The sequence below is a fragment of the Odocoileus virginianus genome, chromosome 8, assembly GCF_023699985.2.
Source record: "Odocoileus virginianus isolate 20LAN1187 ecotype Illinois chromosome 8, Ovbor_1.2, whole genome shotgun sequence".
Taxonomy (NCBI): Eukaryota; Metazoa; Chordata; class Mammalia; order Artiodactyla; family Cervidae; genus Odocoileus; species Odocoileus virginianus.
Genome location: NC_069681.1, coordinates 36,473,051 through 36,499,795, shown reverse-complemented (window position 1 = coordinate 36,499,795; position 26,745 = coordinate 36,473,051). Strand labels below are relative to the sequence as shown.

Here is a 26,745-nt window from a genome sequence, read left to right as displayed (position 1 = left end):
ATTCTCCAGGCAAGAACACTGGAATGGATTATCCTGCCCTCCTTCAGGGGATCTTTCTAACCCAGGGACTGAATCCGCGTCTCTTAGGTCTCCTGCATTGGCAGATGGGTTCTTTTCCGCTAGCACCACCTGATTGTGCTTACTCTTGCTGAAAATCTTATTCTAAACATCTCACATAACCCTTGGTTGCAATCTGAAATGCATTCTGCATTTCTCAGCTTTGGTCACTTCAAAAGTAACGCCAGTGTAGTCTGTGATAATAAATTCTTTTGAAAAATCATCCTTGAGTACAGAGTTTGCAAGAATGGAATTCATTCTTTTCAGAAGTAAGAATTAGGTCACACTGTCTAACCATATATGGAGCGTCAGTTAGGGCAGGGTTAACCTCATGGCAAGAGTATCTCTGTCCTGCTTTGAAGTTCTAAAACAGATTTACAGTTGATTTGCTGTATCCATGGATTCTGCATCCATGAATTCAACCAAACTCAGATGGAAAATATGCAAAAAAAAAAAAAAATTCCAGAAAGTTCCAAAAAGCAAAATTTGAATTTTCTATGTAATGGCAGCTATATACACATAAATTATATTAGGTGTTATAAGTAATCTAGGAGTGATTTAAAGTATATGGAGGATGTACAAAGATTGTACATAAATGCTATGCTATTTTATGTAAGGGACTTGATCATCATCAGATTTTGGTACCCAAGTAGGGGTCCTAGAACCAATCCCCACAGATACTGAGGGGCAACTGTACTTCGTTATCTGAACTAGTCATGATCTCACAATGAAAGACTGAATGGCTTTCCCTTTATACTTTTTAAAATTGTATCATGAACAATCCTGGCATCATTTGTCTGTGTTATTTGCTTAGTCATGTCCAACTCTTTGTGACCCCATGGGCTGTAGCCCACCAGGCTCCTCTGTCCATGGAATTCTCCAGGAAAGAATACTGGAATGGGCCGCTATTCCCAAGGGATCTTCCCAACCCAGGGATCAAACCCAGGTCTCCTGCATTGCAGGCAGATTCTTTCCCATCTAAGTCACCAGGGAAGCCTCCTGGCATCATACTGATGTTCAGTAGCTACTTCTCAAACTCATAGTATGGCAGAGAGGAGAAGATGCTTTGCTGAGCTTTTGGTTTTTAGCTTGCAGGAGAATGATGACATCTTCCCAGATTTGACTTTATGAGTTTGGTCTTCATATTCTCTACTGTACCCTAGGACAAGCACCTTGCTACAAGTCTGAAGAGGAAGCTGACACTCAGGAAGTCAGAGCAGAAAGATGGGGAAGAACCCAGTTCCCTGATAATATCTTTCACCCTGCCCTGTGCCCATTCACTCTCTGAATATCCCCCTTATGAGATAATACTCTTGTGTGAAGTTAGACTTGCTCTTACTTGCTTGAGGCTGGTAGCATCACAATGGATAATATTTTAAAATAAGCTAAATTGCTGCTACCAAATATGCTTAAAAATTGCATATATTTGATCATACTGCCAGCATTTTCTTCCAAGAGAAAAGTAAGTGCAGCAATAAATAAGCCTTAGAAATATGAATGATTGAATATTCAAATTGAAAGGACATAAAGAAACAGTATTCTAGCCCCTTTCTTTAAATAGGGAGTTTTAGGCCTAAAGTAATACAAACCTTGTTCAGGGTCACTCAGCAATTATAGGGTTGGATTGACCACTTCATACTGTCTCTACATGGTGTTAGTATGAGAGAGAGAGAGAGAGAGAGTGTGTGTGTGTGTGTGTGTGTGTGTGTGTGTGTGTAAACAAGGGAGGTGTTAACACAACAGATTCCATTTCTGAGTGGTCATCAGTGCTTGCCCACCTAAAACTTCACAGAGTCCCTTTTTGATCTTCCATTAACTTGAAGGGACTGTATAAGATTGAGGCATTATTATTTTATGTTTCATTTTATAGGAATATACAGTGTCAACACTTCCAGTGTTGTTTATACATAATTAATAATTATAGGCACTTCAGGGATTTGAAGATTTTTTTAAGCAATAAATGTGCCTCTGGTTTGGTTTATGTCCTTTCTGATTAATGCAGGAGGACCTGTGGCACTTGTTCATTTCATCCTGTTTTAATTGTGAGATATTATAGACTTCATTTTGGCTCTGAGCTTTCACACAACACAGTTTCTTCACTCATACCTCTTTGCCTAGTTAATGTTTAATGTCATTTGTATTCTTACATCTCTGGATATTAAGCTACAGAAAGGTTTTTCTGTGATATAAATTATAGCTTCCATCAAAAGTGCTGGTGGAATTAATATCCCAGATTAATGTAAGCCTGAAATCTAAGTGGATAGCACATTAAAAGGATGAACAAAGATTCATAGACTCTGGTTCGCAACCTAAATGAAAGGTCAAGGAGTTGAGACTTTGGGTCAACACATTATGTTTAGGAGGGTTTCATCACCCACAAATCTAATGACCCATTAGATCCTAACTATCCACTGGCTACCCCCACTCTAGTTCAGGCAATAAACATTTATAGAACTTACTCTATGCCCATCAGCCTGCAAGACACTGGGGAGCCTGTTGGCAGGTGTAAGGGGCACGTGATCAAGGAGTAGCAGAAATATGACAAGGAATAACCCAATAATCCTCGCCACAAAGAATGTACAATCTAATGGGTAAGGTAATAACTAATCAAGTAATTATGGTGCATTATGGTCAGTGATACAGGAATGACTTGACCAAAGTACTTTTGAGTATAAATGAGTATACAGTAGACTTTCCGTATCCATGAGTTCTATATCTGTGGATTCAACCAACTACGGATTGAAAATATTTGAAAAAAATTTCAGAAAGTTCCAAAAAGCAAAATTTAAGTTTACCACAAGCTGAAAACTGTTTACACAGCATTTATATTGTATTTACAGATCATTTACATTATATTAGGTATTATAAATAATCTAGAGACAATTTAAAGAATACAGGAGGATGTGCAGAGATAATATGCAAATACTATGCCATTTTATATAAGGAATTTGTGCCTCCTCCGGGGTCCCTGCAGGTACCAAGAGACCACTGTACACTTAATTAGAGCTTCTCTGAGAAAGTGAAAAATAAACTGGGTATTTAAAGATGAGAATTCTGTAGGTGGAGAAGAGAAAGGAGAAAGGGACTATTTCAGGCAAGAAAACAGGATTTACGAAGGAATACTGGCAAGAAAATTGTTGTTGAAGCAACCGTGAGTAAGTAGTTTAGGAGGCCTGGGGGTGGAGCATATGCATGGTGAGAAATCAACCTGAATATTCTAGATGCTAAATTACTGATAGAGTGATGTCAGGAATGCTCACTTAATCTGTTCACGGAATTATTTAAATCTCAAGGCTTCTTTCCTCCTCTCCGTGTATGTTGCTCAACTCTATATGTTGATCAGTTACAAGTCATCTGGTCATTCTAATCCGTTGTCACTGGGCAGTTATATATGTGCACACACATCAGTCAAACAATATCTCTCCTTTATCATACACAAAGACGAAGAGGTGACATTTCACCAGTAAGAATTGCCAAACTGAGCTGTCAACACAGCTCAGTATTTATAGCAATATCAGTAAACTCAATAATAGACATGATATTGGCATACATGTAGGATCATGTGAAAGAGAAGCTACAGTTGAACATACGTGTATGTTTATTTCAACTTCCTCTTTATTAATAACTTAGCAGCATAAAAGCATTTACCATGTATGTATTTCTCTATTTAACAAAATAATCTCCAAGATTCTTTCTTTTGGCATCTCTGCTCTCCCCACCAAAGTGGGGCTCACAGTAATTGTTGCCTGAGAAAAGATTGCCCATGAGTTTAGGTCTTGGTAATGTTAATGGTAGATAGATAAGAAGCTATCAGTTTTCTTTGCCATTAGAATTACTAAGCGATATTTGACTCAGTTTCATTTATAAATTAAACCTAGTGTTGAGGAGAAAGAATCAGATGAATCAAAAATAGTTTGAATATTTATGCTCATCTCCTATCAAGGATCGAGGATTTAAGAGTTTATTGAATTCAGGTACTAATCCATGAAATACTGAAACAAGCCATGGAAGAGAATTCTAGAGTCCCTGGAATCCAGTGAGTTGAAGCTCCAATTGCACATATGTGTAATGTGTATCTTTCTCTTTGAGGTCATAGCGCACATAAAGCCATAGAAATAGAGACCTAGGGAGTGAAAGAAAAATGACATCAGAGCCCATTGAGTCTAACCCAGAACTCTGTGCTCTTCATGGAGAGCAAGTGGAAGAGTGAAAAGTACATATCAGGGTCAGAGGACCCCTGGATGCTGGTACAGGCTGTAGAACTTAGATGCTACCTTGAGAAAGTTCCTTCACCTCTATTCACCCTCAGAGCACATAGGTCTGTTGGGCACAAAGTAGAAAATTACATATAGGCTCCCTTTGAGGCCTGGAAATAAATTATTATCACTATCATTTCTGATAGTAGTAAGGGCTACTTATAGTATTTACTATCAGCTACTCACAGTATTTTTTGGGGGGGCGGGGAGGAGAGGGTTGTACGATATGGTTTGCAGGATCTTAGTTCCCTGACCAGGGACTCAACTCATGCCCCATGCATTGAAAGCTTGGAGTCTTAACCACAGGACTGTCAGGAAAGTCCCACTGTGAATATTCTTGATCATTTAACTAGAATTGGACTAAAACCTGTAGGGAAATGTTTTCCATGCAAAATTTGGGATAAATGAGATTTGATGGCACATTTTTTGATGAGCCATATTTTTCAAATGCTTTCTGATGCCATTTGCATGTAGACAGTTTATCTGCTAATTACAGATAAGTTATTCAGTTATTGAAATAAGCCTTACAGGACTTATATTTGGCAGTATTTAAGTGGTTACTTTTACTTACTTCAAAATAATTCTTATGGACTTCTCCAAAAATATTTAATTTCTGACTTTGTTTTTTTATTGATTTGCTAGCCCCCATCGTGTATGTTATTCCCCGCAAGATGGATGAATTAATTAAGTTTTATGGCACTAATTCAGTCAGTGCCTGACACAACTCTGAATTCTAAAATCTGTGAATTGTTGGTAGTGCCTGGGTCCTGTTTGCCTGTGATGAACATTATAGACACATGAGCAATATACCCCAAGGCAATAACTGTTTAGCCATTCTATTTGCAAGGAGCATAATAGATATGTTGAACAACACCAAATAATCAAAAAGTCATTTATATGGATTTTGGAGTGTAGTGTTCACATTTACATGTAATACGATTATCTTGCTTGAAGAAGAATTCCCTTTCAATGTTATAGTGAAGCCTCACCCTGAAGATACAACTTAAGGACAAGTTGCAGAGGAAAGAACCCTAGACTGCGTGGGTACTGAGTTCCGCCCCCTTCATGTGTTACACATCAGCTAACTGTGTAACACAAACCTAGCCACATCACCTGTCTGGACCTCACTTTGCTCATAGATAAGGTTGAGAGTGAGACTCTCCTAGGTTCACTTTCCAAGCCTATCTCCCAGACTATTCTTGGTGAAAGTGAAAGTGTTAGTCACTCAGTCGTGTCCGACTCTTTGCGACTCCATGGACTGTAGTCTTCCAGGCTCCTCTGTCCATGGAATTCTCCAGGCAAGTAGCTGTTCCCTTCTGCAGGAGATCTTCCTGACCCAGGGATTGAACCTGGGTCTCCTGCATTGCAGGCAGATTCTTTACCACCTGAGCTACCATATCCCTGATCAAAGAGCCTTTTACACCTTTCTCGAACTTTCTTACAATAGATAGAATAAGCTATTGTAAAAACAAATAGGGAAACCAACAATCTAACAACAAGCAAGATCTCAGCAAGGCAAATAATTAACTCAACTAATTCAAAAAATATTAGTATTTTTTCGAAAGCAAGAAGCCCACGTTTTAGCCCTTCCTCTGTCACTAGCAAATTGATCAACCTTGCATGAATCACTATAAGAAGTTTCCCTGGTGGTATTTCTAACTACAGACAGGTCTTAGACATTCATTAAGATCCCAAGTGCCAAAGTGATATGAAGCTATGCAAATATTCTGATATCAGTAAGTCAAGTGCTGGGTAAGGAACAATATAATCTTTTTTGGATAATTGAAGACTTCTATCTTGCATTTGAGTTGATAATGAATTTTCCCTGTCTTGCGATTTTTCATGTTTTTTTTCAACTTTGATTCACTATATGGTATAACAGAATTAGAAATTAATGTCCTTAATGTATTTTTTCCTTCCAAAATTCTTCTTTACTGCCTCCAAAGATTCAATTTGATTGGGAATTTTTTTTCTTTGTTAATGCATAAGCATCTTCCAAGCTATATATATATATATATATATATATATATATATATATATAATGCATGTATATATATGTTTATGAACAATGCAACCCATATTTCACAAAGCATATTAACCTATGAGCCTTTTCTAAGAGACTTGTCTATAATATTATTATTTTCATCTTCACTAACTGGCTATAATGTAAGCATTTAATCCATGTTTGCTACTTTATTCACCTCTTTGAATTGTGTGTGTGCATGTTTGTGTGTGTGTGTGTCTGTGTGTGTATGAAATGGTTGTACCTTATGGATTAGTTCTCGGCAGTAAGCCCATTTAAATTTGTCATGCCTTGTGATCCTGACAAAACATCAAGAGGAGCTGATTTAGGAAAACATAGATTGTTTGCTAATTCCTACTGTGAGTGGATTTCTTACTAATTATTTTTTTTTTCCTTTTAACCTTCCTAAAATTTTCTTTAAAGGTAATTACCATGTGGAAAGAACTTTTTAATTGAAGAAATTTTAGGTTTTGGACTCACTTTAAATCTTATTCTTTTTAAGGTATATGACTAAAGTAAATTATTTAAAACTCATTGTTTTTTGCAAAGACATTTAAATAGATTTTGGTATCTGCTCATATAACTAGAAATTTTTTCTTAGAATTCAGGCTTCCCATCTATTTCCTTAAGTCTTAATAGATCCATGCAAACCCAGAGAATAATTTATTTCTTCATTTCAAGCCTTTAGCATTTAAGTAATCAGCCTTCTTAAAATGATGGAAAATTAGGTCTTTGAGTTTTAATAATCTCATAAGAAGTAAGAACAAAATGTGTGAAATTTTTAGTTTTTATTGGTCATAGAATCAAATATATCTATGGAATAAAATGAGATAGTGTGGTTTAATAAAGGGACTTTATTAAATTACTTTAAAGAGAACTTTAAAGTTCTTGCTTAGTTTCTATTTCTTACATGCTATTTTTTTAAAATAGATTTTAGAAAAAATAACCAGTTTCAAAGCATATTAGTGTACCCTCCAAAATAAAGGAACGTATTCAGGTACATTTCTCTTCTTATATGCTGATTAGATGGCAGTATAGTCATTTCATGCAACCACTAATGTTTTAATGCTTTTGGGATGCCCAGAGCTGCTAAAATATGTATCAAGAGAGCTAACAGAGTAGTCTTGGTGAGATAAGACAAGCACCTACAAATACCTGGGCAATATATGCATGGGGCTTCCCAGGGGGTTAGCAGTAAAGAATCTGCCTGCAATGATGCGGTTTCAATCCCTGGGTAGGGAAGATCCCCTGGAGAAGGAAATGGCAACTCACTCCAGTATTCTTGCCTGGAGAATTCCATGGACAGAGGAGCTATGGCAGGCTTCAAAAGAGTCAGACAGGACTGCGCAACTAAACAACAACCACAAAATATATGTGTGTCAATTATCAAGAGGGAAAGCGAGGTAATGAACAGTGTTGGTGAGAACAACTTAAATAAAATGTTAAACCAAAGGAAAAACAATCTGGATTAAAGAAGAGAAAACGTGGTGAAGGAGCACGAAACAAAAGCTATTGGAGCTAAAGGAGCAGGAGACAAAATGAGATTTTGGGGGCTGTTGGACTGAAGTGGGGAACAGGGGAATAGCTTTGAGAGATCTCATATTTGCAATAGAGATGTATGGGTACAATCCAGTTTTGGTCACAGCGTCAGATGTCAACCAAATCATCCAAGCAGGTGAGGACTTACATACTCTATTTAAAGAGGAAAGTTTCTTTTCAACTCTAACTGTTACAGCCTAGAGTAAATGCAGATCCAGTTGGCCAGATCTTTCAAATGCAGCTTAAACACCCAGAATTTAAAGAAAATGCTCTTAACCTTAAATATTGACTTTTTTTTTACTACTCTGTGAGCCAAATTAAAGATACCTGCTAGTCTGACACAGCCTAAGAATTACCAGTCTACAATTCTTTGCAATGATAAAGAACACTGGAACGTTTAAACCCAAGAGTGCTACCGAACTCAGGTCCCGTAGAAAATCAATACCCAAGAGGCAGTTTTGGGTACTAATAGAAAAGAAGTTTGCTTTTCATCAGAGTGCCAGCAATCTGGAGAGATGGTGGACTCAGCGTCCCCTGAAAACCACAATTCTGCTTGGCCGTGAAGGTTTTTAAAGGGAAAAAGGAGAGTAATGTCAGTTAGTCATTGAGAGAGGGGGTTAGAGTTGCTGCCTCCCCCCATGGTGTTTGGACTTGTCGACTTCCTATGATCTTTCCTTAGATGCTCTCTTGTTCGCACGGTTTGTTAGCGAGATTACTGAAGGGGAGTCTGGGGAAGAGATCTGTTCTCTATTAATTACTTATTCTTCATTTCTACTTCTTTGATCTATGGAAAGAACCAACAGGTTAGGCAAAGTACTGTGCGATCAAAGGATTTGAAAGGTGTGCTGGGCTGGAGATGAGGAGAGCATGGGTGGGAGGGAGCTGGTTTAAGGTTACTGACAAGACAAAAGGGGCCCCCTGAGGAGAGCTCTTTCCTGCCAAAAGCTGCTGGTACTACAAGTCCCCACTCGTCAGAATATCATTCTGTTTTTGTGGGATGATGGAAGACGGTCTGTCTCCAAGCTGACATCAGGCACCGCATTCTTAGAGAGCACAGTGGCAACATGGGTCTGTTGCACATCTTTGCTGACAGTTGTAGTCGCCTGTTTACATATATGAGCAGAACAAGCCACAATTATTTTGATGTCCACAGTGATATAGATTATTAGTAATCGTGTTGATCCCATTCTCTTAAGGCCAGTTCTTGGGGTTGTGCTAACCGTAGCACTGCTCAAGATAGAGCGGCTTATGTCATGGCTGCAGTCTGGTCATCTTGTAGTTAGCATTTTCCCTCTGGTGGCAGTTACAGTATTTATAACAAACTCAGGAATGTGCATCAGACACTGAATCTGTGGCATGCCTGCTGCTCAGTCGCTCAGTTGTATTCAACTCTTTGTGACCCTTTGGGCTGTAGCCCACCAGGCTCTTCTGTCTGTGGGATTTTTTTAGGCAAGAATATTGGAGTGGATTGCCATTTCCTTCTCCAGGCAATCTTCCCGACCCAGGGATTGAACCTGCATCTCCTGTGTCTCCTGTATTGCAGGCGTGTTCTTTTCCTGGGGAGCCACTGGGAATCAGGTTGTTGTGTGAGTCTGTGGCTCTATTGATCTAAGCATTAGCTGCTTGAGCTTGCTCTTTTGTGATTCAGGGAGGCTTGGGAGACTTCAGCTTTTCTATAAGCAAAAGGCAGGGTACAAGGAGGGGACTTCATACTTGGGGGGGGGGTGCCTGCAGGGTTCTGCCCAGTTCTAATCCCCTCTTTTCTTTGATGCTTCTAAGGAGCCAAAGGATGAGATGATTGGATGGCATCATCAACCCAATGGATGTGAGTTTGAGCAAGCTCTGGGAGATGGTGAAGGACAGGGAAGCCTGGAGTGCTACAGCCCATGGGGTTGCAGAGTCAGACAGCACTGAGTGACTCAACAAGAAGGGGAGTCTATCTTAAGAGAAATGCAAAAGAATTGGCAGAACTTATACATTTTATTAATTCGCATTTGAAAATAAAAGTCATGCAAGAATCCTATGCCAGGGTTTTAAGTTTGGGGTTCCCCGTTGATGGGGACGGAAAACAGCTTAGGAAACAATGAGAATCAATTTATTACATATGGTTTCACTTTCAGTAAGATACTAGAGGGATAACCTGAATTTAGTTGGAGATTTTAAACTAATGAATGGGAGATATAAATGTCAAGATTGATTAGGCACTTAATTGATCTCCAGTATAAGCAATATATACTTGAACACATGCCTCTTTCACGTACAGAAATTCATGCACAACCTTGTAGTTTTGCATTTGAGAAAAATACCCAGTTGACTCATTTCCTGAGTATGTATTATTCTGTTTACCTATGCAGATATTTGTCCTTTCATGCATGCATAGAGTTTCCAGATTTTACAAATAAAAATAAAGGATGCTGAGTTAAATTTTCTTCCTTTCCTGAGGGCTCCCCTGGTGGCTCAGAGGTTAAAGTGTCTGCCTGCAATGCAGAAGACCTGGTCTCGATCCCTGGGTTGGGAAGATCCCCTGGAGAAGGAAATGGCAACCCACTCCAGTATTCTTGCCTGGAGAATCCCATGGAGAGAGGAGCCTGGTAGGCTACAGTCCATGGGGTCACAAAGAGTTGGACACAACTGAGCGACATCACTTTCAGACAAACAATAAATAGTTTTTTGATTAAGTATGTCCCAAATATTGCATGGCACTTATAAAAAAATTGAATCTTTGTTTATTTGAAAGCCAAATTTAGCTTGATTGCCTGTATTTTATTTGACAACTCTCCCCACTTATACAGCCAGGTCATCATCTTATTTCTGTTGGACCAGGGCTATAGTCTTCTTATCATCCCATTTGTCTCACTTTGACCTTTTACAGTTCATTCTCCACACAGTAGGCAGGGCGTTTTCTTAAAATCTGATTATGTCAGCTCTCTGTTTCAAACATTTTAGGAGTTTCCCTTTGTACTTAGAATAAAATTCAAACTCCTTACCATGACTTGTAAGGCCCTAGATGACTTGGCCCTTTCCTCCTGTCCAGTGTTATTTTGAATGTACCATGACCTCCCAAACTCTTCTTAATGGTACTGTTCTTCCCCTGGGCTAAGTTGAGCCCCTTTGAAAGTGAAAATGAAAGTCGCTCAGTCATGTCCAACTCTTTGCAACCCCATAGACTATACAGCCCATGGAATTCTCTAGGCCAGAATACTGGAGTGGGTAGCCTTTCCCTTCTCCAGGGCATCTTCCCAACCCAGGGATAGAACCCAAGTCTCTCACATTGCAGGTGGATTCTTTATAGCTGATTCACAAGGGAAGCCCAAGAATACTGGAGTGGGTAGCCTATCCCTTCTCCAGCAGTTCTTTCTGACCCAGGAATCGAACTGGGGTCTCCTGAATTGCAGGCAGATTCTTTACCAACTGAGCTAGCCCCTTAACTCTTCTTTATTTTCTTCAAACCACCAAAACTGACTTGCATCTTGGGGCTTTTGCACTCATTGTTCCCTTGACTTGGAAGCCTTTACTTCAAAGTTTTGCTTACCTGGATTTCTCTATCATCATTCAGGTAGTGACTCCAGTGGGACCTCCTCAGGTACACCTTCCCTTATCTCCATCTAGTAGAGTATCTCAATCTTGGTACCACTGACATTTCGGCTTAGCTAATTCTTTGTGGAGAGGGGTTGCCCTGTGTATTGTAAGATGTTCAGAAGCATACTTAGCTCTGCCCACTAAAGCTCCTCAGCTGTGACAATTACAAATATCTTATCCAATGTCCCCAGAGGCAAAACCACCCTTCGTTGAGGACCCCTGAAGTAACCAGTCCCCTTTCAATTGATTTCTATCATATTATCTTATTTTTCCTAACTTCTCAGCACTTATCGCTATGCTGTTTTTTCTCTTTGTGTTTATTACTTATTAATCATCTCTTTCTTTCTCACTAGAAGAGAATCAACATGTGCAAGATTTGGTTTGCTTTATTCATCACTCTATCCCTGTTGTTGAGAACCATGCCTCACACGTGAAGGTGCTCATGAACATTTACTGAATACATGCCTAATAAGTTCAAATGATCTTTACTGAAAAGGTAACATGCCCAGGCACTGTTAGCTTTAGGTGGAATAGCAATGAATGGACATTATTCCTGGTCTCTTGTCTCTAACGTCTTAGAATCCCAGTCATGAACTCCGTGCTATAAGAACTATAGACCCTACAGGCTATGGGCATCTGAGATTCAGGTTCAAGGAAACTAACCATGTGAGAGTGCCTGGGTCAATCAGTCAGCCCCACACAACAAAGAATTGTCCTGCCCCATTGAGAACATTGTACATGAGAGAAACTCTGGCTTGAACCATCCATGGCTCACCAGAAGGGCTGGGGAGAGTGTCATGGGACACAGGCCACGTGGAGGAGAATTGGGAAAAGGATTTTTACAAATGAAAGGATGCTCCTCAGAAGGAGGAAGGTTCAGCATTTGTGAGAAACATCATCTTCTATAACAGGGGAAAGGTGTCAATGTGAAAGTGTGAATATGGAGATTGGAGAATTTTATGAAAATAGTGTTTAGATATATTTATTGTACTATATCACTTGGGTTAACTGATACAATGTAATTCTTGCTGTTCATTATGGCCTAATTTCTTTACTACCCTTAGCACTGATAAAAGGGCTTTTTTCTTCATTGTGTTTGTCTTCTACGTTAAACTTTAAAAATGATTAGTCTATCATACTTACTAAGAAGTTCACAAATCGTAAGTATGCAGTGAAAGACAAAAAAAAAACATGAGCAGCACTCGGACTACCCCTGCCTGACTCAGTCACTGCTCCCCACTTTTCCTCCAACGCGACCACTATGCTGATTTCTGTCATCACAGTGATTTTTGTCAACTTCTGACGTTCCCATAAATGGAACTGCACAGTACACGCTCTTGTGTTTGCCTTCTTTCACTCAGCTTTATGCTTTTAACATTCACTCCTGTTGTTTTATAGCAGAAGTTTGTTGATTTCCGTCATCTATTATGCCATTGTATAAATATGTCACAATTTGTTTACTGATTCTATCTCAGTTGTTTTCTTGTTACAAATAATGCATCTAAGAAAGTTTATAGCAGTGTCTTTGTGGATCTATGTATGTGTTTCTGTTGGGTTTATACCTCAGAGTGGAATTGTTGGTCATAGAGTATGTATATGTTCAGCTGTATTAGATACAGTCAAACAGTTTTCCAAAGTGGTTAATTCCATTTAGTTATATGAGAGTCCCATATGCTCTACATGAGGATAAAATTTTTTCAAAGGCAGTAACTTATAGGATTAGGATATAATGAAAAAATAAAGTATTGCCTTAAGAGAAACATTGCCTACTCTGTAATAATTTTATGCATGCTTGGCATACTTCAGCATTTATAACAAAGTTGATCACTTCCTGTTATGAAATTTTACCCATGGGCCAACTTGAACCTACTTCAAACCAGATAATCATGGCAAGGATCTACTGAGTCCAGGAAATTCAAATTATCCCCAGAATACTGGGGCTATGGGAATAACTTACTTTGTAAGTGTATAGTGTTCCTTTAAGTAAATCGTAAAAATCATTGCTGTCTTATATGAACAGTTTATGAGGTCACATGAATACTTGCTTACTGTGCATATGGTGAGAGCTGTGCATTTCAAGTTAAATATAGGAGCAGTTCTGGCTGTAAAGAAGTAGTTTAAGAAATCAAGAGAACTATAAATGGCCATCTGCTCTTCTCCATTTTTATTTGCTGAATTAACCCAGTGAAATATTTTAATGAATAATGGGTTGATATTCCATCTGTTCATTAATTTTTTCAAACTATACAATAATCCATCATTTTTACTGAGTGGAAACAATTTACCGCTTTGTAAAAATATTTTTAAAAATAGAGGCAGTGGGTGTAATCAACTTTCCATTAATTTCCAATGCATTTTAGAGATGGAGCTACTGAGAGCATCTTTGGAGTCAGGGTTCTGGGAAAAGAATTTCAGTGCTTTGGGATGACAAAGCATGTTGGGTGACGTATACCTTTGTTTTATTAGCTATGTATGTTTGGGCTTCTTTGAAAAGAATATGAAGAGAACTTTTCTCTGTATGGGCAAAGGTCACAGAGATATAAAGAGCACCAATGATAATGTAACACTTTGGCAAAAAGAGTATAAGGAGTAGTTCTTTAAAAATAATGTAAAACATATGTCACTATCAGAGCAGCTCTTGTGGCATTCCAATTCTGTACTCAGTGCTATGAATCTAAAGCAAGTGGAACATATGAGTGTGTATATACGTGTGTATGAGCACACACCAATGCACACCTTTAAATTAAAATTTCATTTAAGTATGCTTTCAATTCATTTCTTTTCATTTTTTTCTTTTTTGCTTTTTATTTCTCTTTAGTTGGCATAGCACATTATATGCGTTCAGGACTTTTAAGGTTCACGTGTCCAAGAGCAGATGTCAGCTTAGTGGCATCTTTAATGCCTGCCGTGCCAAGTCCACAAGTACATTCCCTGAAACAGGATTTGGCCAGAGGGTTCAAGCGGACATTTGGAGAACTGATGGATAAGGGGAGAGGCGGGAAGAACAGGGAAGGGGCTTTAAAGTATTCCAGCATTGACGATTTTTAAGATTTCTACCTCATTTAGTAAATATTTTCTCTTCTGGTGGTTTCTTAGCTCAGTCAGTTTTAAATAATTTATCAACAGATTTTTTAAAAGCCTCCACTCCAGTTCTTCTATGTTTTGGAACCTGAGAGTGATCTTTCCTATCAGTGGAGATATATTATTCCCTTTAAAGACAAGGGATATGTTGTACAGAAGGAATGGAAAACAATTAGTTAACAATGTTCCTGTGGATTATAGGAGCCTCTTCTACATTAATATTATTTTGAAATAATGACTAAATTCTGAGAAATATAGCAATTCACTAATCATCAGGTCTGAAGTAGATGAACCGTCTTAGAAGCACACATTTTGATCCCATTATATATCACTTATAGCTTCTTTCTATTGGACAGAATGAATTAAAGCGATAGCTTTTTATTTACTCTTTAGGGTTTGTCTAAGAAATATTACCTACTTATATTTTCTTAAGTCTCTTGAGCCTTATAAATTGTTCATGTTATCTCCCACAACCAATACTAACCAAAGTATCTAGTAAAATTGAAATGATTCTACCCCAATGCATAAAGTAAATGATATATTATACATGTTATTCAAAAGAAGGTTCCATTAAAATTTGAAGACTGGGCAAAAATGAAGCAAAAATAAAATGAGTCAATATTTAAATGGTCCAAAATGAGAAGAAGAGAATTTCTGTTTGGATGACTATGAATAAAAAAATGTTTTGACAGCACCAAAATGTAAAGAGAGGATTTCTCTGTGGGTTATACCTTGGAGGATTTTTATTTTTTCGTTTTCTATATCCTTGTAAAATTTAGTTTCAAAATAGGAATATGGATGTTTTGAGAACCTGTGGTCACAGACATGACAGCACAAAATGTTTCTGTGAGCTACAAAGCATAAATAATAGATGGGTGTTTATTGACAGCAATCCATTAGAATACAAATGCATGTGATGCGCATCTGATAGCTAGCTGAGAATTGAGTACATCATGGCGATTGCCTGGACCAGGACTCAGCTGACACTGTCTCCTAGTATATGTTCATAGATTCTTCTGAAGGCCCTGTCAGACACAGCTCTACATTTTCAAGATCATAGGGACATTTTCTTCAATTAACAAAAGTGGGAGTATAGCAGGGGAAAAATCATTAAATTCTATGGAAATTTCCCCGTAAATTTAGTAGAAATAATTCCATTCAAACATACTTTACTTTGAAATAGACAATACTTTAATGTTTCTAATAAAATACGTTGATGGAAACTATTCTAGCTTGGGCAGTAGGGCCTTCTCCTTACATCTTCAGGAAAGCATAGAAGCCCTTTTCCTTTCTCTGTTACAGAGCTGTAAGGTAAGCCGCATGACAGCAGATTTTATGCTTGTCTTCACCAATGCATCTGGTGACACCACAGTGCGGGGCACACAGGCCTACAGGGGGATCTCAGGACACAGACAGTAACATAAAGGAGTAACTCTGGATGGATGCTGGCATCTGATACCCTGAGTTCAACCCCCAGTTCCTACAACTAATGGCTGCTTCAGCCTTGGGGAAGTGACTTAATCTCTCCAAGCTTCCATCTTTGCCTTTGGGGATAAAATGAACAACCTCCCAGGTTATTGTGAAAATTAAGATTTTTGTATATAAAATGTTTGGTTCCACGTGTGGCAGAGTTTGTGGTTTAAAAAAAAAAAGAAAAAAAGATAATTGTCTGCTCTTCCTGCCCCAGCTAGAATTATTCATTTTTAAGCATAAATTTGGGATGGATAATGATGCTTATGCATGAATATAAGAAATGCTAGAGAATCTCTCAGGCCATTAGTGGTTTCCAGTGCCCCCACTACAACTAGTGTATTCAGTTCTCAGAACTATCAGGGACAGACATTATTCCCTTATGAAGTCAATCACTAATAGCTGCTTTATAAGTTAATGTTGGGTTCTTCCTTTGCCTTAATTGTGTACCGTGGTGTCCAGAAAGGAGACTCACACCAGAAACTTGAAATCCCTCTGAGAGTAAAGTATGTTTATCAAAATCCATAAAAATGTTCGATTATGCAATCTGTTCCAATGAAAAAGCCTGTGTTGATTATCATGTTAATTAGAATACCTTCTACTCTACTGAAATATCCTATACAATCAATGTTTTCCTTCCTCATGTCTCAAAGCGCGTAATTTGTAGTTTTTTGAAATGGAAGAGACAGACAGTACCAAATCTTTGTGTTATAGCCGGTTCCCCGGAGAAGCTTGTAGCTGTGCTAAAAAAAAAAAAAAAGAAAGAAAGAAAAAATAAAATCTTAAGGCATATTGCCTGAACTATATACTTAGATATCAGAGAGACATTTTTAACCTTATCATGTAAAACTCAAGGGTATTACCCTCATAATCAGCCAAAGAAATGTGTCAACTTTAAAAACAAAGCAAAAATCCTGAGACGCATCAATTCTCCCTTTCTTTTTAAAATTAGTTTATTTATTTTAATTGGAGGCTAATTACTTTACAATATTGTGCTGGTTTTGTCATACATCACCATGAATCAGCCAGTCATCCTGAACCCCTGCCCACCTCCCTCCCTAGCCCATCCCATCCCTCTGGATTGTTCCAGAGCACCAACTTTGAGTGCCCTGCTTCATGTATTGAACTTGCACTGGACATCTATTCTACATATGGTAACATACATGTTTCAATTCTGTTCTTTCATATCGTCCCATCCTTGCCTTCTCCCACATAGTCCAAAAGTCTGTTCTTTACATCTGTGTCTCTATTGCTGTCTTACACATAGGGATTCTCCCTTTCATTATAGCTTTCTTTTCTGTTCTAATTTATCTGTCAACATTTTATAAATGAAGAAAAATTTTAAATAGACCTTTATTTGAAGGAATGAAAAATAACAAAATGACAAAATGAACATGTTTTAAAGAGAGCACTTGGTTGTTTTATATCAAAAGTATTTGAAGAGATACCCATTAGTTTTATTTTGATAGAAATGTTTATGTTTAATGCAAGTAGTATGTTAAGAACTGTAGACCTACTGATAAAAATAAGATATGATCTCTACCTGCAAAGAGCTTTCAGTCTGTTTGATGAGACAACTATGTAAAATAATTTAAGGTAAAATGGAGTATGTGTGACAAAAGTACAAAGCCTAAAGCTTCCTGCCAAGAAATATCAGAGAAGCTGCATCAGAGAATTGGAAATCCAAGTTAATCACTTAGGGATTTAGTGATCTTTTCTTAAGCAGGCAAGAGGAAGAAATGCATCCAGGGAAAAGAACATCATGAGAAAGTCATCCAATCGTGAAGGCTTGGGGACCAGCAAAAGGGTCGAGCTTGGCTGGAGCAGAAAGAGCATGGACCAAGTAGGTATAGTGTCAACAGGACCTTGAATGGAAGATCTAGGGACTGGACTTACTTTGCAAAGTAAGCAGGGCTCACTGAGGATTTCTGGAGAGGAAGATGACCTGATCTATGATGAATAAAACTTTCTCTTGGTATGCACACTTCAACTGATGGCGGCTTTATCACTGCAGAATCTTGGACTCAAAGCTCTGGAGTCATCCTGGACTCCTCTCTCTTACCTTCCATCCCTCGGTCAGGAAACTGAGGACTAACCTAGGCCACATCTCATGTTCCCCTCCGTCTTCATCAAAGATACATCATCTCTCACTTAGACTGTTGTTTCCTTACTGATCTTCCCATTTTCACTCTTGGCTCACCCCTTAGAGTCTTCTCCACACAGTAGCCATGGTGATTCTTTTATCACAAAAATCCAGAAGCATGAGCCTTCCATTCTAAATCCTCCTGTGGTTTCTCATTAAAATGCACAGTCCTTCCCTTGAGCTGCAAGGCCCTGCAGGGTCCCTCTCCGTTCCTGCCCTGACCTGGCCCCTGGCCATTCTCCTCCTCCCTGGCTTTGCATTAGCACCTCGCCTTAATCTCCTGTGATTCTGTCAATGTGCCAAGCTGTTCACTTGGTTCCTCTGCCTGTGACACTCTCCCAAGATTTCCAGAGTTCCTCCCTCACTTATTAAGGTTTCTGCTCAGAAGTCACATTATCAGAGAGGCATTCTGGGGGAGACCACTTTGTGTGAAAGAAAGACCACCCCCAGCCTCTCTTCCCTCACTGTTCTTAATATCTTCACAGCAGTCATCCCCACACAGCCAGTTACCTATGGATGTGTTTTGTGTTTGTCTCTTTTTGGTAGAATTAAGCATCTTGAAATGTCATCAAGCATTTATTTATATCATACATTCCAGGTGTTTTTTAAAAAACTTTGCAAGTATTAACTCAGTGAAAACTCATAGCAACCCATGACATAGGTAATATTATTCCCATTTTATAGACTAGGAAATTGCAACCCAGAGAGGTTAAGTAATTTACAAAAGATTTCACAGCTTGTATGCGGTAGAGCTTGAATCTAAATCCAAGGTTGTTTTCCTCACCACTACTAGGTCATGCTGTCTTTTGAAAGTAGGGGACTTTTGTTCATTGTTGTGTGGTTTCCCCAGCAGTAGGATGTGACCTGGTTCAGTATTTAGTGAAGAAATAAACTTTGACCATATTACTTTGAAAGTTTGTTTGTATTTAATCACCATGTACTATTTCTTTTGAGAACTTCTTTTTAGACTATCACTTAACTTTCTTTCTTTGAGCTTTCTGAATTTTTTTATCTGCCTGCATGATGCCATTTTCTATTAAAACACTGTTATTGTAAACTCAGCAGTAAATACTAAATATTAAATACTTGACTGATTTTTTATGGTCATGTGCTGAGTTGAGCAAATTAATCAAAAGAGTGCTTGTCTCGAAAACTTCCTCTTTTTAATTGCACTGCGGGAAGTAACCGATAAAAAGATATTTGATGAGAAAGGTTAGCTTTATCAAACTGAGTGAGCTTATTTGATCATCAGAAGTGCCATGCACTGTGCTGTGCTTGAGTACACAGACCTGTAAGGTACCCCTACGTCTTTGGAGTCCAAAGTCTAGGAGACGAAGATAGACTAGTAAGTATAAAGATTATTACCAGGGGGCAGCAGGAACATAGAGCTGTGTGTTTGGAGAACTGGGTAAAGCCAGAGAGATGACAGGAAAGGCTTGATAGAGGAGAGGCAGTTAGGTGTCTTAAGAGATTAGTGAATATTTGCAAGGCTGACTTGGGGCTGGGAATCAAGCAGGAAGGGGCTTTTGGCGGTGGTGGTTGGTTACAGGCTTTCTTCAGTTCAGTTCACTTCAGTTCAGTCGCTCAATCATGTCCAACTCTTTGCAACCCCATGAACTGCAGCAGGCCAGGCCTCCCTGTCCATTACCAACTCCCGAAGTTTCTGCTTTCTAGACAGTAAAAAAGCAGCATGAAGAATAGAAACTTTCTATGCTATGAATCTTTGTTCAACTTGATCTTTCACGGGGGAAAAAAGTCTGTTAATTTGTGAGAATCCAATTTCTTATGAGCTCTATAAATAGTTTTAAGACGACTGCAGGCTCAGAACTGCATTATGTATAAAAGTTGCTGACAGGAAATAATGTTATCATTTTATAGGCAGTTGAAAATGTATTTCCTTTTAATTATGAAAATCTGGAATTAATGGGTTTATTTTAACTTCTTCCCCTTAGAACTGACAGTTTGTTACAGTTTTACAAAGCAATCAAATTTCTACAAATACTGGTTAAATTTTTGCTGAATTTCAGGTTTGTTTCCATCTCAGATACATTTTTGTAATAAGATTATTCTTAACATTTGTTTATAATACATCTTTAAAATGCATCCAATCATTTTATTTGGGGGGACAATTTGTCACAGATATGTTGTGATACCTCATTCATCTTTGGCAAGACATCTAGGTTTTCCTGTACAAAACTTTCTCAGAACAATATCTTAGGTTTTATGATCTTGAAAATTCCTTATCGTATTTGTATCATGCTTTATGGTGGACAAAGCCTGTCACTTTATCACTTTACCTCTGTTATATTAGTTGATCCTAGTTCTGTTCTGTGGGTTAGATAAAGGGTAGCTGGTTCAGAATTCCATGTACAAATTCCTGCTTCTCTTTTTACTGGCTCTTCAAAATGCAGTGCACTCAAATTGCTGTTGAGAGCAGGTAATTCCAAGGAAGGTGTCATGGCTCCATGAGGATCATTGATCAAGTGCCACAGTGAGAGCCACGTCGATGGCCAGTGAATCACGTGATGAGGATTTCAATCAAGCTGGGCCCTTTCATCACCCGCATGTAGGCACTGGACAGAGCAGTAGACTTTTCTGGGTCTCCGTTAATCACACCTGAAGATGTTTTGGAAGCGAAGAGACTAAATCATGTCTGAGGTCTTCTCCTAGTTTAGAGTTTGGAGACTTGCTGTGAACTTGAAAATAAAAGAAGCAGAATAAGCACAACCATTAGAGGAACTGGTTAGAAGATTTTGGGGAAGCATGAAGGTCTTAAGACCTTGTGACACCTGTGAAGTGCATTTGGACATGTCATCTTAGACATCCTGCTAATGGGCAGCACCCCTTCAGATAGAATGTACTGTAAACTGGTTTCCTATCGGCCTTGGCACCTTTTGGTATATGTGACCTGAAGTTTACTTGATAAGGCAGTCACATTGTTCAAGCGATCTGCTTCTAATAGGAATTTTTATTTCCCTAATTTTACTACAGAGCTTTTCTGCTAACAATGTTAAGAGAGGATTATTTTCAGATATTGTAGAATAATGGAAATACAATTGATACTGGTGAGAAAAAGTGACTTTTTTGTTCTGAGTTTTTTTTTTTTGTTTTTTGTTTTTGCTAAAGTGTATTTTTTCAAACCATCTGCCTATGAAAGGTAGAGTGAAAAATAAATTTATAGAAGTCATTTCTAGAAAGGAAGAGTGGTATTAAATGTTGACATTATAGAACATATATTTATTTTCTTAGGAAATCTCTTGTATGTGAAGGTATCTGTATCCCATGATAATTGTTGGGAATTCATTGTTTTCTTGTACACTGATCCATAAACTAGATAATTGACAGGAGGTCAGAGCTAAGATTTATTGCCAGTGGTGGAACATTTTCTAAAACAATGCAGAACTTTCTTTTATATCATTTAGATCAAAGGCTAAATTTTATTACCAGTTCCCCAGAAAATCATTGGTTCTTTTCCTGAAAATCTGTGATCCTATTTGGAAAAACTTAATTTCCTCTTATTCTAAGCCTTGCCACCAATTCCTACTCTTTAAACAATTCCTATGTGAACACCAATGCACACAAATCCTGCCCAAGAACCTTGCTTCTAGAAGCAGAAAATATATAACGAGGGGCCCATATTCACAATATTTCTTAGAAATTAGTCTTTTTTTTTTCCGATATAAAGATCACTATGGGGGAAAACTATGGATCTCTGACCATGTATTCCTTTAGGTTGCATACCTATCAGAAGAAAAATTCCATTAACCCAAAGTTCAAATTATGTTTCTTTCTCTGAGATGACTTACTGGATAGTTGTATTAATTCTATTTCCTTTCTTCAGATAGAATAGAATGATGATAATGTCACTGGCTAATTCTTTGAATTGCTATCTTATTAATTTGTGTAACCTTGGCACCTAATAAGTTGCTAAAAAAAAAAAAAAAGAGTCGCATAGGCTTCCAACCAAAGAGCAAATACCCACTATATTTACTACAGAATAATCCATGAGATACTTACTAATGGCAAAAGTATTACCTCTTCTCTCCATAAACATATTCAAGAGTTATTAAGAGTTCAGAGTGAACTAAAGTCTTTTGAACCTTAATATACTTAGTGCTGACATCTTAAACTAATTTATGGAAGTGACTTTTGTAGTATGTCATAGAGATAATTTGTCTACAATCATTTCATAAGCATCTCTGAATAGCTTTCATGTAATAAAAATTCATCATTATTATATTGAATCTCACTTAAATACAGAATGTAAGTTGTACTGTATAGTAGAATGCATTTAAATACCTTGATTAAACCCTACTAACTCAATTTCAAATGACATTTCATGCCCTTAGTCTCTTAGTTATTTTTCCCTCTACCTGGTGATTCTCTTTCTTTGGTTTCTCACCATATTCATTGATTCTATTTTTCTATTAATTTACAGAAAAATTAGGGTACTTATATGGGTTTACATTAACTACAGTTACTTAGCAATTTTAAATTTGGGCTATAGTGAGGCTAATTTAAATATATTGAGTTTATCATTGTTGAATTACATTTTAATAATGTCTGTTCTTCCAACCTAATTCTTCAGTAATGTTTTTTCTCCTCAGCATTCTTTGGATTCTAACTCTTGTTAATCCAGCCCAACTCTTTCACAAAGGGATGGGTTTAGCTCCATTTTAGCTGAGCTGGTTAAGGTACCCTTGAACCACAGTAATCGTGGTTTCACTGGGGAAAGGCAACAGATGGACAGAATGTTGGGATTAACTTTAGTTTCTCTAGGTCAGCGGCTGAATGTGCGGTGCTGGACTAGTAATGTCAGTGTCACCTGGGAAATTCTCAGACCCCACCCAGACCTACTGAATGAGCAATCCTGGAGGTGGAGTCCACGGTTTGTGGCTTCACAAGCCCTCTAGGTGTCTCTGATTCATGCTCAAGCCTTCCCTTGCTGTGGAGAATTCTCTGGGGCCTAAAACCCCATCTCAGGGAACTCCAGATCACACACCCCAAACTTCAATCAACTTAAAACTGAAATGCAACAGTATTCATGGCTTTCAAGGTAGACAAACTTGAGCTTGCATCTCAATGAGCAGATTCCTAACTCAGTCCTCTGGGGCAACCCATCTGAACCTCAGGTTCCTAGTCTGAAGAATAGTGCTGACCTTACTGGACTTGTGTGAGGATCAGAAATGACATGGAAAAATTAAGACCCAGAAATACTTTTACCTTGTCACTAATGAGGCTGAACTGTCTGAACTTGTACAAGGACCTACCAAATAATATTTAGTTTTGAAATTTCTATTTTTTTTAAAGGAGAACTTCTAAGTGTATGAGCTTCAAGCTGCATACCCTCCTGGCAAAGGGCAATGCCTGGAATGTGCCAGGGGCATAATGGATGTTGGTTATTTGGGGATTGAGTCCAGTCACTATTTCTGCCACTTTCGGTCATTTACATTTGAGTTCTGAATTGTATTCTAGATTGACTTCGCAGCCTAGTACCTAAGCCAGGCGATGGGTGCATGGTGCACTTTTCTGGATGACAATGAGGCTGAAATGTATTTAGGAAACTTCATTGCCAAGCGGTATGATCTCTCCTAGGGCAAGAGTCCGCCTGCTTGTCAGATCCAGTAAAGATCCCAGCCTCTCTGCTTACATTTATCTAATGCATCACAAACCAAGTGTATGGAGAGTTGAATTTAAGATAAAACTCTTTTTAAACCAATGGGAAGTTGCTTAAGATTCAAATGACAGTTCTCTGAAAGTCAGCTTGTATTCTTTGCCCTCTCTTTGACGATGATTATAGTAATTGAACAGAATATAGTCTTCTCCATTGAAGTGTACGAATGTAGACACTTAAGGTTATATTTCCAAAGTAGCATGTATAGACTTAGCCATGTGTCTCTTCTTAATACCAATGATGTCTTGCAAGGAGGTACTTTTGCTCACTGGCTTGAAAATGTACCCCATGACGTTGAAGCAAGTATCCTTCAGCATCACCAATTATCGCATTTCTATATGACTTCTTTTCAATTAATTTCATTCCAGAACACAGAGTTATCTGAGCAGTGAATTTTTTTTTTTTTTGGTTTAATGATAGGAGTACTAGCAGTTTCAGTATTTATCAAGTGCTGACTGGATCTTTTTGGTTGAAGAGTTGGTTAGGAAAATGACTGTCAAGCTCACTCACCACCATAGTAACCGAATTTTAATACCTTCTGGGGATACAGACATTTATATAATCTAACTCTATGGCACTGAGGTACAGTGTACGTAGTGTATTTATGATTGAACAGAAAGTTTCAAACAGCAGCCTGTGAAATTGGATTTTAGATGTAATGTACCATAAATAAGTACTATAAAGATTGCCTTTAATGCTATAAATCAGATTTTATTGGTTTCAGCTATCTCATTCTGGTTATTGTATTACCCACAAAATCAGAGGAAATCAAAGAGCTGGAATATTTTTTATTTTAATATCCCATATTCTACAGTAATGGCACATGCACCCTTACAGCTTCCTTTTGGGGGAGGTTGGACAAGGTTGACAGGTGGCAGGCCCCGGCAACTTATCAGTGGCAGGATCAGTATAAACAACCAAACTTCGGGACTTGAAACCTTTTCAAATTTCCTGTCTGTGAAATATACAAGGTAGGTGAATTGGCAGATCTCTTTCCTTTCTGAGATGCTGGTTGTCATGTTTTCATGCAAGGCTGACACCTGTAGAGATTGGCAGGTGAGGTGTGCTTTGCAAAGTTGATGGAGTTTGGTGATGACGCTTTTCCACTGGGGAGAGAGGGCATCCATGCATGACCTATCTGAGTTATTTAAAAATGCCCCAGACTGTTGCTATAAAACAAAGTTGTGTCCTCATATAATCTTTCAGTGTTCAATTTAGAATCAACACTCTCTTCTCCCAACACACACACACACGTACGCATACACTTTATGATGCTTTTTATTCAGTATGCTTTTAGCCAAGAAAATCAACATATTTGGCATTAAAAATTGCTTAGAAAAGCATACACATGGACTGGAAGAGCCCAGGAGACTGCAGTAATCTAAAGCTGAACTAGTTAGGGGTAGAGCAGTTTTCAAGCTATTAAAAATGCAGTTGTGCTTGGTTTTTGTAGAGTTTTCCTCCATGTTTACTCACACAAATGCTCTGAGTTTGAGACACTCATAACAGCCTTCCCAGGCTTTGTGGGGATGACCTTCGTTGTTCAAGGTTGAAGCCATAGGACTTAAAGAAGGCAAGAGAGATAGCAGGGGTTTTTTGAAACACAGGCTGCCAGGGAGCTACATCAATGTGATGCTTCACTTTTAAAATTTATTTTTACTGAGGTATTATACCAGATATGTTCTCCTTGGTCCCATCACCTGAAAAATAACCATCCTGAGCAATCAGAGAAGATATACCAAAATGTTGTTTTTTGCCTTGATTACCAAAAAATCTAATTCCCACAAATGCTGGAGTCATCTCGAACCTACTAGAGATAAAAGCCATATAGAACATTAACACTGCTAACATTATGTCAATCCAAGTTCAGCAAAATTTTTTTTTCCCAAATAGGAAATCTTGTTGATGCCACCTTTCCTTGCTGTGAACTAAGCTGGAAGAGCTAAGGGGATTATGCTGATCAGGGCTTGACATTTATGACTGCCAGTTCACTGCTGACAATACAGCCCAGAAGCCCGGCCCTAGACCTGCGAGGCAGTTGGATCCCAGAGTGTGTTTTGGCACTTGTTTTAGGCGGCACTCGGTTTTCTGGGAGCCCCGTGGGCTGCCAGCACAGAACAAGGAACTGTCCCTGTCTGGAAGGGTGCGTGTAGTGGTAACCAAAAGAAAGGGGGCTTTTAAAATTTCTTTTAGCACTTCTGCCATTCGTTCCATGTTCTTAACAGAGTATAAAGGAACTTCTTTCTCTTCAAGGCTACCCTTCTCCAAGAACCTATCATCAATGCAATCTCTCTCTAGTTTCAGTCCAACCAAATGATTCTAACTAGCATTTACCTCTTTTCTATTCCTCTCTCCATGATTTTCTTTCGGTTCAGTTCAGTTCAGTTCAGTTCAGTCAGTCATTTCCGACTCTTTGCGACCCCATGAATCACAGCATGCCAGGCCTCCCTGTCCATCACCAACTCCTGGAGTTTACTCAAACTCATGCCCATCGAGTCGGTAATGCCATCCAGCCATCTCATCCTCTGTCGTTCCCTTCTCCTCCTGCCCCCAGTCCCTTCCAGCATCAGGGTCTTTCTCAATGAGTCTCTTTAGCCAAATGCAAAAACTATAATTTTATATTTTGGTTTATTTAGTTTGTTTACCCTGCCTCCTGTCCTTGCTTAATCAGCCTAAGATTACCAGAAATGGCCTTTTATTCAGCAAAGTCAGATATATTGCACCATTCCAATGAGGGAGACTGCTTTCCAGGGAGACTGTGGGACATCCCACCTAACAAAGTAAAAGATAGAGGTTATTATGGGATTTTGAGGGATAATGGACTTTAGGCTAAACTTAAATAAAGAAGTATTTGGATAGGCTCAGAGGAAAGCAGGACTGTGTGCAAAGGTTTTAATATCAAGTCTGGACTGTGAAGTGGATC

The 26,745-nt window shown here is 38.4% G+C and overlaps 1 protein-coding gene and 1 long non-coding RNA gene across 2 annotated transcripts in view; one reads left to right on the top strand and one right to left on the bottom strand.

Annotated features, from left to right (window-relative positions):
- Positions 1 to 26,745, top strand: part of HS6ST3 (heparan sulfate 6-O-sulfotransferase 3) — a 696,635-nt gene that overhangs the window by 471,922 nt on the left and 197,968 nt on the right. The gene's annotated exons all lie outside the window — the stretch shown is intronic.
- On the bottom strand, positions 16,496 to 18,208 carry LOC110149658 (uncharacterized). Its single transcript, XR_002317527.2, has 2 exons — positions 18,068 to 18,208; positions 16,496 to 16,748 (listed from the first exon to the last, which is right to left on the bottom strand). It is a non-coding gene; the product is annotated as an uncharacterized lncRNA (long non-coding RNA).